Below are 16,451 nucleotides of genomic sequence, written 5' to 3' on the forward strand. Positions count from 1 at the left end.
GTATCACCAGCATCCTCTAACAGAGCGCCATGAGAGTCCCGGCTGCTCCACTTCCCATCCAGCCCCCTGCTAATGCACCTGGAAGGCAGTGGAGGATTGCCCAAGCGCTTAGGCCCTTGCTACCCACGTGGGAGACCTGGGTGGCGTTCCTGGCTCCTGGCTTCAGACTGGCCCAGCACCGGGAGTTGCAGACATTTGGGGAGTGAACCAGTGGATGGAAATCCTCTCTCTCTTTCTGTCGTTTCTTCTCTATTTCTATCTCTATCACTCTGCCTTTCAAATAAATAATATAAAATTTTTTTTAAAAAGTTCATCAAAAGATTAGTTTATTTTGCTGCCACAAGTTGAAATACACAACTGTGTTTTCACTATATGCATTTTCCATTAACTTTTCTATGAAAAAAAAAACTATACATGGTTTTCAAAAAAGTTTTGTACCAAAATACACTTATCTTTTAATTCTATTTTCCATGAATTTTTCTGAACTATCTTTGGGTACAAGTATTCTTAACAGCAGTATTTGAAATCTCCAAAACTTGACAACAGTTCAAATATCCATGAAGGAGACCCATAAAATATGGTAACCCTACATTAGAACGCTACCCGAGGGTGAACAGGGCAAAGCTCCCCAGTAATGAAGCAACACAGAGACACCCAAAACACACAAGGCTCAGGGAGAGAAGCCAGAGCAGGCACTTGACCCAGCAGATGGGACATCCGTGCCCGTACCCGAGTCCCTGAGTCCCTGCTAGTGCAGCCCCTGGCAGGCAGCTGGGGCGGCTCCAGTGACGGGGACCCTGCCATCCACACAGGAGACCTGGGTCCAGTTCCTGGTCCCTATTCTGCTCGTCCCAGCCCTGCCAATGCAGGTCCCTGGGGAGTGAACCAGCAGATGAGAGTTGTCTGCCTCTCTCTCTCCCTCTCTCTCTCTCTCTCTCTGCTGCCTAAATAAATAAATAAGGAATGCAGGCACCAAAGGCACTTACTGCACGATTCTGTTTCAATGAAGTCTCTAGAAAAGGCGACATTGTGGACCCAGGAAGCAGCTCGGTAGCTTTCCTGAGGCAGAGGGGCCGTGGGGGCTGACTGCAAACAGGCATGACGGGAATGTCCCAGGGAGAGACGGGAATGTCCCAGCACTGAGGGGCTGGATACACTTCCCCAAGCCCGTTGAACTGTGCGCTGGCAGCGCACGGCTCTATGGTGCATAAATTATACTGCACCGAAGCCCAGCGAGCTACAAAAGGGACAGCAGGCCCTGAGGATAGGGCCGGCCACCGAGAAGCAGAGAGCTGGACCAGGCTTCCAGGAGCCATCAGACCCCCAGGCCACAGACAGAAACGCCAGGCGCAGACAGGCCTGAGTCAGGGCCCCCTGAGTCCATCAAAGCCGCAATTCTGTGGGTGGCCCAGAGACCGTGTCAGCGGGCTTCCCACGCGTGGCCATTCACTGTGGGACATCCGCCCTGTGCCCTGAGCCCCGCCAGGCTGGCCCAGTCTCCCCCACTGTCCCCACGCTTTCCTTCTCCACCAGGGTTGTGTGGCCCTGAGCAAGTGTCATTCCACCTCCAGCTCTCCCACCTGCCCACGTGGTAACGCTGGCCACCTCACCTCTCCCACAGGGGAGGTCAGATCAGCAGTGGGGCTGACCAGGATGGCTCATGAAGCCAGCGGGGTGGGGATGCAGCAGCTGAGCCCTGGGCATCCTGGGACGTGGGAGGGAGACTTCCAAGCCCAGGTCCAGCCCAAACACTATGTCCCCAAGCCCGTAGCTTGCAGAGTCCTGGGAGAAAGGGGAAAACCTCTGTGCCTCTTGGCGCCCCTTCCAGCACAACCTAAGCACACAGAGCAGCCAAATTGGGCTTGGACCGCTTCAGCACCAGGGCTGACCTAGTTCCAGCCAGCGCTTTCCTGTGGGAACAGTCAAACATCTTCAGAAGGCTCCTTCCACCATCATGTGGGACACGACACCTTGTGGGATCCCCAGGGAGGCAGCAGGTGGGGGAGTCCCCAGCACTGTTCCGAAAACTCTAAATCTGGGCCAGTGCCCTAGCCTGCAGTACACACAAGAGAGACTGCCCGGGCCCTGCTAGGACCATGGTGCCATCCACATGGTGTGTCTCAGGGCTGGCTACGTCAGCCCCGGCCCAGAGCTGAGTGGAGCCGCAGGCGATGGCCCCACCGCAGACCACTGAATGGATATAGAAGCCAGGACCCACAGTCTCTGTTTACCAGCCCTGCACAGGCTTCTGACACCTCCACCGTTGAGAGCTCACTCAGAGCCTGATCTGAGAAACAGATGTAATCCGAGCAGGGGCCGGGGGTCCTGCGTGCCCCCTGCTCACCTCTCCCTTCCCGGCAGCAGCTGGTCGTGTGGATACCACTGTCGTGAGGTTCTAGGGAGTCGTTCCGCTTCCCCACCTGGAAAATCAATCAAGGGATGAAACAGACAGCCTGACCTGACGTGTCTCCTCGGTGAGGGGTGACGGCCGTGATGACAGCCCCGTCAGTCCCCGGCATGACAAGCACTGTGCCAAGACACCAAGGCGGGCCAGGCGGGCCTTGCGGTTGTCCTACACCTGTCGGGCGGTGCCCAGGGTCCAGGCTGCCAGGCGATGGGGGTGGCAGGTGGCCTTTGTTTCCACACGGCCTCTGCAGACACAGTGCCTCCACCCCTCTCCGGAATGACACCCAGGCCTGACAGCCTCCAAGAAGCTTTGTGTCTCCCGGCCGTGACCGATGCCCGTAACTGACATGGATCACGGCTGGCAATTAGCGCACAGGTTGGCGGCTGTCAAGAACCCCGACTCCCCCGGGGAGCCGAGGCGGGGGGGGGGGGGGCTCTGGGGCCCAGGTGGCTTGTTCTGCCAGGGGCATGGGCCTGGCCTCCACCGCTCTGATCTCGGGGGCGGGGGGGGGGGGGGCAGTGGCAGAGCAGGTGAGCCACCTGTCACTTCTCTCTCTTATTTTTTTTGTGTGACAGGCAGAGTGGACAGTGAGAGAGAGAGACAGAGAAGAAGGTCTTCCTTTTGCCGTTGGTTCACCCTCCAATGGCCACCGCGCTATGGCCGGCACATCGCGCTGATCCGAAGGCAGGAGCCAGGTGCTTCTCCTGGTCTCCCATGGGGTGCAGGGCCCAAGCACTCTGGCCATCCTCCACTGCACTCCCTGGCCACAGCAGAGAGCTGGCCTGGAAGAGGGGCAACCAAGACAGAATCCGGTGCCCCGACCGGGACAAAACTCGGGGTGCAGGCGCAGCAGGTGGAGGATTAGCCTATTGAGCCGTGGCGCCGGCCTCTACTATTTCTTCAGGAATACGGACAGAGGTGCTGCTTCCCCGTGTCTTTTCCCTGTGGAATCCTTGAGTCCCGCACAGGGTGACCCCAGAGCAGGGCTCTGGCAGGACACCCGAGGAGCCGGAGAGAAGGGCAGACCCTGGGCTTTGGCCCTGCCCAGCCTGCAGGGTGGGGGTGGGTGCTCTCGTGTGGCTTTCAGCAAAGCCCTTCCCAGAACGCTGAGCCACAGGGCCAGATGGGAATTTTCCAGATTCTGGGTCACTTTCCACGAATGTATCATAAAACTGATTTCATAGGTCAAGGTAGTATTTTAAAAGCTGAGACCAGAGGCCGGTGTCGTGGTGCAGTGGGTAAAGCCACCACCTGTGATGCCGGCATCCCATTTGGACACCTGTTCCTGTCCCAGGTGGTCCACTTCCAATCCGGCTCCCTGCTAATGGCCTGGGAAAAGCAGAGGAAGATGGCCCAAGAGTCTGAGCCCCTGTCAGCCACATGACACCCGAATGAAGCTCCTGGCTCCTGGCTTTTGCCTGACACATTGCTAGCTGTTGTGGCCATCTGGCGAGTGAACCAACGGATGGAAAATCTCTCTCACTCTACGTTTCTCCCTTCTCTCTGTAACCCTGACTTTCAAAATAAATAAGTAAACATTTTTGAAAAATAAAAGGTAAATTATAGCTGAGACTTGGAAGAGGCCTGGTGGCAAGATGCCACTTGGGATGCCTGGATCCCATATCAGTACCTGGATTTGAGTCCCGACTCGGCTCTGTTTCAGCTTTTGCCAGTGCAGACCCTAGGAGGCTCCAATCATTGGGTACCTATCAATCAGCCACATGGAAGACTTGGAGTGAGTTCCTGACTCCCAGCCCAGTCACCACCACTGCAGGCATTAGGGGAGGGAACCAGCAGGTGGGAGTCCTCTCTCTCTCTCTCTCTCTCTCTCTCTCTCTCTGTGTGTGTGGCTGCCTGTCAAATAAACAAAAACAAAAAACCAGATCCTAGGTTAAGACAGAACAGATATGTTTCACTCGTATGAAAGGTGAGTACTATTTTCTCAAAATGTGGCTCCAATTCTCTGTGCACACACATGGACACGCGTGCCTGGGGCAACGTAGAATGTTTCGTTCCCTGAAAGCAACGTCTCAGAGTTGCCCCACTGGATATGTCGGTAGCTTCTAGAAGGGCTCAACACTCATGCCTTCTGCTTAGGTGAGCAGATCTGGGCAGGAGATGGGGCAGGAGACCCCGCTGGCTCCAGGGAGCTTCTGGTCTCCCTGGAGTAAAAAGCAAGCGGACAAACAAGGGGACCACACTAGGCACCGAGGGCTACGCAGGGCTCGGTCGTCTCGGTGTCTCCCAGCTGCCCACGCTTACCCCCGGCCCTCCCCGGCCCTCTGAGTGGCTTCCCAACCGGGCGGCCGTGGAGAGAAGAGAAAGCCTCCCCTGGCTGTTTGCTGTGTGCCGGCGTCTCGGCTGACTGCCCCGGAGCCCACCCAGGCAGAGGCAGTGCCTCAGGGTTCTTTCTGGGCTGCGTGTACCTGAACAGGAGCACACGCAGATGAGCGCACGGCTGTGGTGCGGGTGATATGGTTCATGAGCCCAGCACCTTATGGGACATCGCAGCAAAATCCCGTGGCTTGACCCCAACAACCCACCAAAAAAAAAAAAAAAAAAAAAAAAAATAGCCCAGTGCAATAAGGATGGCAGGAGCCTTTACCAGCTGGGGCCACGGTCAGGGGTGAGTGTTCACGGACCTCCCCCCTGCACTTTATAGTTTGCCACAGCTCTTCCTCCACCATCCTCTCGTGCTTCTCTCTCTCTCTCTCTCTCTCTCTCTCTCTCTCTCTCAATGTTCTCTCGGGGATCAAAATCTCCATCCCCAGGCTACAGCTGAGCACACAGCACAAACAGAGAGGTACAGCAGCCTGCCCAGCATCACAGAGCCAGCAACCAGGCCAGCCAGGAGGCCCCCAGCCTGCCTGTTCCCCTCGGCCTGCCCTCTCCCCGTCACCAGCCTCTGCTCCCTGGCAGACAAGTGCGGCTACTTTGAGAAATCCCTGTTGGGCGGAAGTCCAGTCCGACTAGCTCCAATAAAGGCTTTAGATTTTTCTCTTTGCTATTAAATCATATTTTATTTAAAAGCCTGGAGCCCCACAAATCACCAGTGAAGCAGCCTGCCTGCCCCACGCTGGCGGGGCGCTGTCTCCCAGAGCCCTCCTCCCCCAGGAGAGCTCAGACGCCCCGCCCTGCCTCCCCTCCCCCGCTCCCCAGTCAGGCCTAGCGGAGCTTATGACTATTATATTGTATCTGCTTTAAAAAGCCAGCCCCTCTTCCCAGCCCAGACACTCCCCAGCTCACATTTATCAGTTTTATTCCTTTAATGATTCAAACTTGTGCTGTGATGTGCTACTCGGAACGGAGGATTTTATGGATTTAACAGTTTTATTAATTTAAGAGGTTTCCACTGAGTGCCAGAATGGCTCAGTGTGACAAAGAAGGTATCATAAATGAATTGATTTGTCACGTATCAGAATGCGATCCAGCAGTGATTTCATTATTGGAGTTATTTTCCTCCAATTATCTGCAAACTTAAGATGCTCAAGGACCCCCCCTCCCTCCGCCCCCACCCCTGGCAGCAGCCGGCCTAGATCATTTGAGCAGGAAATAAATGCAAATCGGCGGCCCAAATTTGCCGCCATGTGTGGAGGCCGCTCCTGCCCCCTCCTCCCCTCGGAGAAAACAAAGCCGCAGGACACAGGGTGTCCGCGCACGAGGCCGGCGGGCAGGGGCCATCTGCAGCCCCTGTGCTCTGTCCAGGAGACTGAAGCTCGTCTACGGGGGCAGGGCTGGGGGGGGGGGCTGGCGGAGGGGGGGCCTTTGCCATCCTGTTCCGGGTCACAGGCGGTCGGGAGACTGAGACCTGGCCCCAGCTCTTCCTGGCGGCCCCGGCTACAGGGGCACGGCTGAGGTGGACAGGGGAATGAGACCTGGACAAGGAGCCCACCAGACGGGGCTCTAGTTCTGGCTCCATCCAGCCTCACTCTGGGGCCCAGGCAGACCCACGCCCTACTAACATTTGTGCAGGATCCCGGAGGCGGCCCTCCATCCACCACTCCGGCCAGCTCCCCCCACTCTCCATCCCCCGCCCAGGCCCCTGAGCTCGGGGTCTGAGCCTGCCCCTCCCTCCACGCTGCAGTACTCTCCCCCTACCCAGGGTAGTTCTCCTCCTGGGCCTCGGTTCACTCACCAGTGGGATGAGGGTGAGAATGACCCAGGCTGCGCAGTCCCTGGGCCGCTTCCCTGCTGCTCAGCCAATAGGTTTGTTCATTTGGCAACAAACCACCAAGTATCAGGCACACCGGGGAATGGGCTATGGAGAGAAAGCGATGGATCACACACTGCCCTGCCTTTGGGGTGCCCCTCTGCATCCAGAAACCAGGGGAGGGCTCATAAGTCCTGGCCAAAAGGGCCCCGGGGCCGCTCCGGGCCCCTCCAGCCCTGCAGAACAGGCAGGGTGGGGCTGTGAGTGTCCCTCGTGCCCTCTGCCTGTCTGGGCTCTGCGCTCCTCCTCTCTGATGCATTTGGGGGCCATTGAGGCAGGTCACGAGGTCAGTGAGGGTCAAGGGGCAGCCAGGCCACAATCTAGCTCCCACCCACATCCCTGGCAAAGACGAGCCAAGGCCTGATGCACCCAAGCTTAAAGCGAGAGGGAAAGAAGGCGAATCACCATGTGCCGCACACATCTGTCAGATGCAGCCCACGGCGTGAGGGGGTCCCAGCGCGTTCCCGTGCAGGAACACGCTCAACCCTTCTCCAGCCTCTGCAGGTGAAGAAGGAAGGCCCGGGAAGACGGACGAGCTGCTCCAGTCTGGGCCTGGGGCGGCTCCAGAGCCATTGCCTCCCCGCTGCGCGCTCGGCTCCTGCCCATCTTTGTCACCTGCCAGGGCCGGGGGTGCTCCAGAGCTGGAAGAGAAGCAGGGAGACCACCGTGGGCACAGTCCTCAGCAGGTGCTCCAGGCCGCAGGGCAGCACCAGCGCGGGCCCTCACTCTGTCCAACAAGCTGAGGCTGCTCCCACATGTCCTGGGGGTCCCTGGGCAGGTGGAGGAGAAAGGCCGAGGCAGACAGGGAAGTGCTGTACCCTTGAGGGTCACAGTGACCCTGGGGGCTGGGAGGAGCTCTGGGCATCACAGTCTCCCTCTGCCCAGTTCTGTGAGTTCTCCGGCCAGGCCAGCCGAGGGCTGATACCCATCCACGTCAGTTTGCTTCTCAGGGAAGCTGCTGTCCCCACAGTCTCAGGGTCTCACCCAGGTCCCGGCAAGGAACTGAGAGCGACTGGGCCGGGGGAGGCTAGCGGGCACTCCTGAAGCATCGTCCCCAGAGCCAGCAGCCTGGAGAGAGGGCAGCAACCCCAGCACTGGTGTGATCACCCCAGCCTGGGGCAGAAGGGGACCCCAAAGTCCACCTTGGCCAGCCAAGGGCTTACAGCCCCAAACAGACCTCACTGAGCCCACCTGACCTGGGCCACCCCAGCTTCCTAGGAAGCAGGTGGGAGGGGCCAGTCTGAAGCCCCTGGGCCGCAGGAGCTGAGGGGCGGAGCGGGGAATGAATGACTCAGGCCGTGAGTTACTCAGCAATGCCAGGATGGGAGCAGGAGCTGAGCCTCCCGGAGCCCAGTCTGGGTGCCCCGGGTGTCACAGTCGTGAGGCCGAGAGGCCGCCCACCACCTGCACAGCCTTCTTCTTCCCTCCCCTCCACGAGCCCGGCTGCCAAGGCCTCCGGGAAGGGGCGCCCACTCCTCCCAGGCAGCCGGCTCTTTCCCTGCTGCCCAGTGAGAAGGTGCTTTACCCACACACACAGAAGCCCGCTTACTCCTCATACACCCATGTGCACACAGGTGCACAGCACTCACACATCAACGCCACGCTGCTACCCATCCACCCCCACGGGTGTGTGCTGGCATCCAGAGCAGGCCACCATGCAGACCCTCCCACTGGGGAACACGCTGGGACCCCCTCAGGCCATGGGCTGCATCTGACAGATGAGCTGACGCTGCCGGAACACGGGGGAATGACGGGATGCGGGGGGAAGCCAGGCTTCTCCCCCTACCTCAAGGACTTCATCACCTCCGTGACCTCCAGGCTAATAAAGGCGTCTGATCCCTGTGATACGAAAATAGCTTCCTAATGTGCAGCAGGACCATTTCCTAAAATTAATGCTACGGCGAGTAATGAGGGTCTCCATTAGCTAATACCTGCATGGGGAAATTCTCATTTTCCCGGAGTGGGCTGATGTCTCTGTGAGCCGCCTTCCCGGAGCCTGGCTTCCAGGGCCACAGGCACAGAGCCACAGAAAAGCCTAGAATGGGGCCGCAAACAGGTCGTTAGGGTACCAGCCTTGACCAAGGACCGTGCACTCGGCTCCGCTCGCTTCTCCGCGCACAGGCCCACTGCAGGCTACTCAGCGCTGAGCAACCACTTTAAGTCAGTTGTTGGACAAAAGCAGTCAGAGTCGCTCTTACGCCAGCGTTGTGCTGGGCGCAGGGACAGATACAAAGAATAATGGTCCAGCCAGTCCTTGCTCTTGGGCCAGGCTGGCAGGGGGACCCCCAGCATCCCCGAGCTAAATGAAGTGGAGGGTGTTTGCATGTGTCATTGGTGGGGCCCTTGTTAGGAGTCATGGGTGCTCCCCAGGAATAAAACTTGTTTTCCCCGGAATTCCATGAAGGCTTTTTGGAGGAGGTGGCAGATCACCGTCATCCTTATCCCGATTGGTTGAGACCCCAGCACCTACACTGATGGCCCACACGCAGCTCGCCAAGTAAATTCCTGGGTAACTTCACCTCCGTGAGCCTGGTTGATTTTCCAATTGTCTTAGGCACCAGCTGATTATTACTAAAATTCCCACTTCACAGATGGGGAAAATAAGGTGCCCAAAAAGGAGAAGCAGCTGGCCAACATCCCATAGTGGCAGCATGTGGCATCCTCGCCAGTGCCCAGGTCTGCTCTTTCCTGGGCCTGACATGGCTCGCACGTAGGGAATCGGGTCACCCAGCATGGGTACGCTAGGGCAACCCTCCGTTCAGCTCCCGCACCCAGCCCTGCCTTTGTGATGGGATGGTGAGCTCCCCACGCTCAGGTCAAGCAGTGTGGAGCCCCCCTGCCCTCTCTCAGCAAGGGGCTGGCTGGGGTCTCCGCGGGCCCTCTGCAGGAGAGACTGGCGGTCTCTCTCTGCCCTGCAGGCCGTCGTCTGGTTCCCGAGAGCCCTGCTCTGCCTCCAGTCTATGTGTGATGGTCACTCAGGGCTTCCGCATCCCCAGGGACGCTATCACCCGCGTGCACACCGCACTGCCCGGCTCACGGCCTTCCTCTCTACGGCACTCCGGGGGCTGCATGTCTGGACTCGGCAAATCCAGCCCCGTGCACCCCCTTCCTGTGTGGACGACTGCCCACCCTCCCAGCCTCCGATGTAATTCCCAGATCACCCGCACAGCAGGACCGGAGGTGTGGCCCGCAGCTCTGCTTCCTCTCGGAAATCCCTCAGGCACCAGGGCTCCAGGATGCAGGGAGACTGGCCCAGAGCGCCTTTCCCTGTGCTTCATGGCCACACTGTCAGTCCTCCTTTAGCCTAGTGGTCACTTCCTCCAGGAAGCCTCCAATGACCACCTCCGCCCACAGCAGTTTTCTGGATCTGAGGCAAGCTCAGGAATGTGGGCTTGACCTTGAGGTCTGGCAAGGCAACAGAGAGAACAATCCCATTGGTGCGTTAGGAAGACCCTCGGTCTGAAAGGTGAGCCAGGGACCAGGGAGGAGGAAAAGCCGGAGCCTGGAGTCGGTGCCCGCGCCCAGCAAGCAGGAGGAGGGCTCAACGGCTGGGGACAGGTGCAGCGGTGCGGGAGGAAGGACAAACCAGGGAGCTTGGGAGACAGCCGGAGTCCAGCAGGACCCCAGCGTCTTGTCTGGGGACAGAGGGCAGACAGCAGAGCGGCACGCCCGCGGGCAGGTGAGAATTTCCTGAGCCATACAGAGCCTTACAGAGCCGCTCCAGCCGTGTGTTCAGGGCATTTTGTTAAGATTTGCACCGTGCACAGAGCTCGGCCAGGAGTTCTAGGGGCAGCTCCCAGGACCTGGGGCCCCAGGTCCGTCCAGTGACCGCCCTCGCCCTCGGTCAAGACTTCCGTGTTCCTCTCCCCTTGCCCTTCCTGCTGAGCCCTTCCTCGTCTATGGGCGCCTCTCAGCTTCGGGGTCGGCTGCCTGCAGGGGGCGCCCTCCGGGCGGCCTCTCACTGTGGCCAAGACGGAGGCTCTGGGGCCAGCACGCAGAGGCTCAGACCAACAAGCTGATGCCATGAGTGATTTGCTTCACCTCTCTGTGCCTCGGTTTCCTCACCACTGAGAAGGGAACGTGAACCGTGCGGTTACCCCACTGGGGTAGGGGGTGGTGCTGAGGCTGCCAGGGCTCCGGGAAACCGCCTGTAGCAGGCGCTCAGTGAACAAGGACTGCTGTAACCTCTGAGATGCCCACGGGCCCCTGCGGGCCTGTTTTAAGCACTTCCCACCTGGCATCTACCTGGGCTGAAATGCAACCCAATCGTTGGTAGCCACAACAGCAACTGAGCTGAGGCTGATGGCCTGCACCCCCAGTCCATGCCAGGCTGCGTGTTTGAAACCACACAGCACTGGGAACCCCGTTACTCCAGCACCCTGTGCCCAGCACCCTGTAGGAAGCAAATCTGCCTCCTCCCAGGCCACAGGGCTCCAGAGCCCACGGTTGACCCTGGCCAGCCCCACAGTCGGCGGCTCCCGCCTTGTGCACCGCCCCCGGCTCGCCCCGCCCCACTTGGTGTCTGGCCTTGCCTGCCTGGCTGCCTGGTGCTCGTGAGGAATGACAGGCGCCCCGTTCAAGGGTGCGCGCTGGCCCTTATCACGGGAGAGTGATGTCTGCAGCCCCGAGCCGGCCCATCCTGCTTGCCCGTTCAGCACTCTGCAGAGGGCAAGGTGGGGGCGCGAGACGGAGATTGCACTTGACAAATGTTCCGCGGGGCTGGGCAGCCAGACAGGAGCAGAATGAAATCAGGAGACTGAGCGGCCGCACCAGGCTTCAGGAGAGAGAATCAGAGAGAGAAAATTGGTGGTCATAAAAGGGACTGATTGCTCAGGGCTGGTCACCCCCAGCAAGGTCGGGGGAGCGGACTCGGCGGCTGGCCTTGCTTCCTGGAGGGCAGGGCGCCCTCGCCCAGCTCATTTCGCCCAGGGTCACTCAGCTAATAAGTGTGCCGGGTCGGGAGAGGTTTTACAAATGTGAGCCCTGGAGGAGAGGGCTGGGGGACCGAGAAGGTCTGAACTGGATGCTTGTTCGTGGAAGGAGGTTGGGGAGGGTTGCTAGGGACCCAGGCCGTGGTGTTGGAATCAGATGGAGCTGACTTGAAAGGACTTCTTCGGGCATACCCTTGCCCTTGCCCAGACTCAACTTTCCCATCTGTCAAATGGGAGCGCCTGCCCCTTACCCACCTCCATGCCCGGTGCTTTGCTATCTGCTGCACAGGTGATAACTCGCTTAATCAGAGCAGTCGTGTTCCCAGGAGGCAGCTTCTCCAGGCACAATGACAGCGGGCATTTTACAGAGCAGGAAATGAAACTTTTCCCTGGTTCCACTGTTGCACACCAGGATTCAAACACAGGTGCCCAGTGCATACCCAGATGCTTGGTCACTGCGCTGTGCCTCCCGTCATGCCAGGCGCGCCCATCACTCAGGATCTGCCGAGAGGGCATTGACAACAGCAAGCAGGGGGCTCAATGGGGAGCTGCCCCTCGTGAACCTGGGCAGGAGGCACCGATGAGGGATCCGGGGCCTGGAGAGGCCCCATGCACCCTGTGAGCCACCCAGCTCAGCAGCAGCGGCAGAGATGAGCGCTGCGCCCAGGCAGTCTAGCCCCGGGGCCCAGCACAGACCTTCTCTGCAAAGGGCACAGCATGCAGCACAGGGTGGGGCCCAGGGAGAGGCCAGCCCAGTGCCTCTCCAGCCCAGGCATCCCTTCTCCTGGGAAGAGGCCTGTGTGCAGTGAACGCTGGGCCCGGGCAGGGCACGCAGACATGCCACGCCCCCAGCCTGGGCTGCCAGTCTGCACAGGGACTCAGCCATGTCCCCGGGGCTGTAAGAGCCAGAGAAATCCGGGAGAGGGGCCACCCAGGGTGCCGGGGCTTCCTGGCAAAGGGGGATCCTGAGCAGGGGGGCGGCGGGTGGGTGGAGATACATCCTGAGACAGGGCAGGGGCGCGCCTGGAAGCCAAGCTCACGGGTGAGCGCCTGCCAGGCAGCTGGGCAAAAGCAGCTGGCAGACGGGATGACTTAGGACATTGTGCGGTGCCTGGCAGGGGCCAGGGTCACAGGAGCAGCCAGCAGTGGACACAGGTGTTTTCTGGGTGCATGAGCTTAGGAGAGCGGCAGCCATGCACAGCCAGTTCCACCAGCACTGCCCAGGCGGGAGCCTTGGGCCCTACCCCTGAGGGGTCCCACCGGCCTCCCAGCAGCTTCTGCTCCCACCCTCCTGCAGCCCCCTGGGACCCCACCTCTTCAATCATCTCCCCAGATCATTAAACTGGAAGTCCGTAATGCTGACACTCCCTCAGAGAGCGTTTATCTGGGAAGTCATAAAATCGCACCACGGCCGGTAATTAACGATTAGAGATGTTTATCCCTCAGCCGGCTCGGGCCTGTGGGAGTCCAGGGTGAGGCCAGCGGCCAACACTCCATCCCCACCAGGGGGGAAGCCAGGGGCCCCTGCTGCCCGGCTCTTGTGTCGGAGCTGAGCCAGCATAGAAGGTGCAGGTCCACCCCAGGCTGGAGACCCTGGGGACTCCCCTGCCTCCCCCCCCCCCAAAAAAAAAAAACCCAGCCAGGTTGGTGCCCATTCCCTCTCTGTGTCTTTGAATGCACTGCACCCCTCCCCGGGATGCCTGTTCTGCATGTGTATCCCAGGCCTCTCTCAGAGAGCACCCCCTGTCCCCGCAGAGCTCCGTGCTGGGTGCCGAGCTCCGTGCCTCTGAGTCACCCAGGACGCTCGGCTTCTCGGCTGCTCACCTTCTCAGCTGAGTCCTTGGCCAAGCTGGGTACCCCCTAAGGACACCAATTTGCCTGCCTCCCGTCCTCCTTCCCCACCGCCTCCGTGCCTGGCCCAGGACCGGGCACCCGGAAGCTCCTGGATGGTGAACCATGGCCCCAGCATGTTGCTGCTGCGGGAGGAGCCTCACCCCCACACAGCACTGCCACGTGGGCTTTTCTGAGTGGCTCTGAGGACCAGCGCAACCAACCCGGAAATGGAGCCCCCAGCAGGAAGTCTTGGGGTCTGACACTACTTGGGGTGACGGAGCCGACACTGGCACCAAAGTCTTCCAACATCACGGTCTGGCTCCCCAGAGGGAATAATGGCCCACTTGATGTCACCTGGAGCCTGGGGCCTGAGGGTGTGGCCTGGCCCGACCACCAAGTCCCTAGGTGACCCCTGCATGCCCCTGACTCCCTGGACCTCAGGGTAGAGGTGATGAGCAGAGCACACACGCCCTGGTCAGGGCAGGCAGACCAACTGCCCATGCAACATAACACCAAGCAAGATCTGTGCTGAACGAGGCCTTGGGGGCCAGGTGGGCCTGCTGTGCCTCCCCGGACACAGGTGCCGACACACGCCCTGCCCTTTACCATGCCGTCTGCCTGGCTCCCGGCAGGCTGTGACTCCTCCGGAGGCTCTCAGCGAAGCAGCGAGGGCCAGGCCAGCTCCCCAGACCCCTGGCCTACCCTATGATAGTGTACACCCACCCGTGACCAGTGAGTCCACGGACAGGGGCAGCTCCATGGGCAGCTGCCGGTTTGGCCCACACCCAGTGCACAGCCGCCCCTCTCGGCCCGGGAGTCACCAAGGCCCATGCACTGTACCCTGCCCCGGGGGTTCCCAGAGACCCTCGGAGGGGATGACAAGAGCCCAGTGCTTGGGAAAGCTGCCTGGAGAAGCTGCACTCAGAGAGCAAGAGCCCGTGGTGTGTTGCGGCCTCAGACAAGGCTTTCGGGAGGAAACAAGACAGGGTTCTTAGACCTCCTGTGTGTGTGTTTGCACATGCATCTTATCAGTGCAAGGAGAGAAGAGCACGGATCCATGGCTCGCTCCACAGGGCAAGCACGACCCGGAACGCCGGCGATCAGCGCTTGCTTTGTGCAGCTCTGCCCTCCTCGTGGGGCTGGGGCGGTAGGCGTTACCTCTGAAATTAAATCAATTATTGTCATAAAGAAGGGATAGGAAAAGAAAACTGTTTCCCTTTGCTTAACCCAGCACTTCCCAAATGTCCCTGAGGATGAGTGGCTGCTTGGGGCGATGCCTTAGAAGCATCTACGGCATGGAATATAGCTTGGGAAAGATAAACACGTCCAGTGCCTCTCAGATAAGAGCCCGGTGCCTGGTGATGCGGAGTGGCAGGAAAAGGAAGGGGCCTGCAGAATGTAGCTGCCACCCAATGTCAAAGCCAAACTGGAGCCCAGAGCTCCCCGCAGTCCAGCCCCGGCCTTGCAGCTCTACCGGTGCCCTTGGGCAGGGCCGGTGGGGGGGGGGGGCAGGTGCAACAGTGACCCAGAAGCCAATAGGGAGAGGGTGACAGCACCCCAGAAAAGTCAGTCCGGGCAGGTGCTGGGAAAACTGAAAATTGGGGGATTGCTCAGGGTCTCCGATGGCATCCCAGGGGCAGCTCCCCCGGCTCCTCCACCTGGCTGGGCCTTTGATCTCTCTGGAGCCAGATGGGATGACATAGGGCCCCTCCAGTGGAGATTCCAGGGCTCTCAGCTTCCTGTGCTCAGTGTAGGTGAATTATCACCTCCGCGTCACCAGCGATCTCCCTGAGACTTGGAAAGGCCGAAGGATCTCTTCAAGGTCAGCGAAGGAGAAACGGGGTCCAGCGCTGCCGACCTGTCTTGGACCTTGTGAGGGCGGCTCCTTGTCCTGTGGCCTCAGCCGCTGCTGTTTGTATGGGAAACAGACCAGACCGGGAGGCAGACGAGTGGGATTTCAGGTTCATTTTGGAGCAAGTGATCAACCACCCGAGCCTCCGCTGACTGCTCTGTCACTGCCAACATCATCCCCTTGGTACCTGAGGTTGTCCATCGCAGGCGGCCCAGCCCACTTCAGGCTTTGCTCAGTGAGAACCAGTATTGTTGCTACGACTCTGTGAGTGATCCCACAGTGGGGAGGAAGAGGGGAGGTCGGGACTGAGCCCGGGGAAGCATCCCATCTGTCATGGGGGGGGGACATGGATTGGATCAGCTCAGGGAGCCCCCAGATCTACAGCCTTCATGGAATAAGGTCCCCCTAAGATGCTCTCTTCCTGCCCTGAGCTGGCTGCTCCCCCTTTGTGGGAGGTGGGCAAAAGGGACAGGGCAGGGAGAGAAGCCAAGATGTGGGTACTTCCTGTGTGCCAGAGACTGTCCCAGGGGCTTTTACACAGAGGAACCTATTCAGGGCCCTAAACAAGCCTATGAGGTCAGCACTAGTTAACCCATTTTACAGACCCAGTGACTGGCACCCAAAGGGCTCGAGTCCCAACATGCCACAGTGCACAGGGCTAATGAGGCCTGGCTGGGACTCAGGCCTCCCAGGCCCTCGTGTGTCCAACCACCATGCTCCGGACCCCCGAGTGACGCTAGCCCTACAGAGAGAAACACGTGCGGTGGGGGAGCTGAGGCAGGCTCCCAGCACAGGAGCGGACTGGGGCAATCGCTCCCGATGGGTAGGGTGGGGGGAGGCTGGTCATGGGACTCCATCAAGGTCACATGCAAGGGCAGAAGAGGCATAGCCCCCGTCCTGGTGGTTGCAGGGTATCCCCTGGTCGTGGCGGCATCAGGGCGAGGGCACCTGCTGGCCTGAGAGTAAAGCTGCCCCTGACCTGCTTTATTTGGTGGCCAAAGAGCCCCAGCCTGGGTGCCCGTGTGGTCCCTGGGCCGGGAGGCTGCCCCAGGGGCTCCAAAGCCCAAGGACCCCGCAGGAGTGTGTTCTCAGATGCTGCGTGCAGTGTTTGTCAGCCCTTGACACTAATATTATTTAAGGCCCCAAGTCTAATGCAAGGCTTCCTTTTAGCAAGATTGTCTCATTTAATAAAACTCCCTGTCTCCGATTCCCCCAAGG

At 59.7% G+C, this 16,451-nt stretch overlaps 1 long non-coding RNA gene across 1 annotated transcript; it reads right to left on the reverse strand.

Moving 5' to 3' along the window:
* Positions 1 to 309: 309 nt before the first annotated feature.
* On the reverse strand, positions 310 to 4,227 carry LOC149122039 (uncharacterized). Its single transcript, XR_016221699.1, has 2 exons — positions 4,038 to 4,227; positions 310 to 2,420 (listed from the first exon to the last, which is right to left on the reverse strand). It is a non-coding gene; the product is annotated as an uncharacterized LOC149122039 (long non-coding RNA).
* Positions 4,228 to 16,451: the final 12,224 nt, after the last annotated feature.

This window comes from Oryctolagus cuniculus, chromosome 15 (assembly GCF_051225735.1).
Source record: "Oryctolagus cuniculus isolate XC-2025 breed Fujian yellow rabbit chromosome 15, ASM5122573v1, whole genome shotgun sequence".
Taxonomy (NCBI): domain Eukaryota; kingdom Metazoa; phylum Chordata; class Mammalia; order Lagomorpha; family Leporidae; genus Oryctolagus; species Oryctolagus cuniculus.